The following is a 1,148-nucleotide window of genomic DNA, read 5'->3' as shown; positions in this document are numbered from 1 at the left end:
CAATGATAGAGACATGTAGCTGTCTGGACAGTCACCCAGGTTTCCTCTGTGAAGTTGGGGCACCCATTTTTGACATCCACAACTAGAATATCTGACAGATATTTTTGTGAAGTAGGAATTTTGAAGAACTGCCTTATCTTGTCTTGGCAAAGTTTTGTTGGCACTTTCTTTTGTGTTCTGGTTGTCCAGTTTGGATAGCATACTGTCAGCAGTCAAGGCAAGGAAAGTTTCTTGCCCAGTGGCTAGCTTTGCAACATTGAAAGAAAACTCCATATGGAGGTTCTTCAACCCCCATCATCCTTTTCTGAAGTAGATTGGTGCTGCCAGGAGCAGACATGTCTCAGTTACAGTGTCATGAAAAGCCTTATGTTATTAAAATGTACTAAATGCCGTATTCTGTAGGTCTCTGAAGTGCTTGAAGACCATCTATCTAAAATATGTCTCTGACCTTAAAAACACACCTAACATGACTACAAATTTGATTGCTTAGATGACTACTAGCCTGCATTTCTTAATTATCCTAAATAGTTTGTAATAATAACTTTCAAGGACTAGAAATTTACTGGCATGGTTTGTCCAATCTCAAGTGTTCACCCATTGACATATGTATGCATGAGTAACACGTAATAGACTCAGTAGGTCATGAGTTTGGGAGGAAGATAGGAGAACACAAGAGGAGAGGAGATGGAGCAGGAGGGAGGTACAGGAGTGTGTAGACGCACTGCTCACACATGAAATCTCAAAAAGATAAAATTAAATAAAATATAAAGGGAAGTTACTGACTTGAGTTTGTCATGATGATTCTTTGTTTCCAGCAACATGGTTTTAAGGTGTTGTTTTTTTGGTTGTTCATCTATAAATGTGTGTAGCTCTCCAAGTCTAGCCTCAATTTCTCCAGGAAATTCTTTACAAGAATCCATATATAATGTATGATATGTCTGTCTTCCTTCCTTCCTTCATCTACCAGGTTTAAGCAATCTACCTTCCAGGATACTGCATATAATTACCAAACTGTTTTCATGTATCTGAAATCTTGCTACTTTGTGTGTGGTTAGTGATTGATTATTAAATAGATTTTTAAAGCAGGTATTGAGAAAATAGCCTCCCAAGCAATTAAAAATTCAGCATCTGAAAAGTAGCCATGCCCA

Source organism: Mesocricetus auratus, unplaced genomic scaffold (assembly GCF_017639785.1).
Source record: "Mesocricetus auratus isolate SY011 unplaced genomic scaffold, BCM_Maur_2.0 Super-Scaffold_100015, whole genome shotgun sequence".
In the NCBI taxonomy this organism is placed as follows: domain Eukaryota; kingdom Metazoa; phylum Chordata; class Mammalia; order Rodentia; family Cricetidae; genus Mesocricetus; species Mesocricetus auratus.
This window is presented reverse-complemented; position numbering follows the sequence as displayed.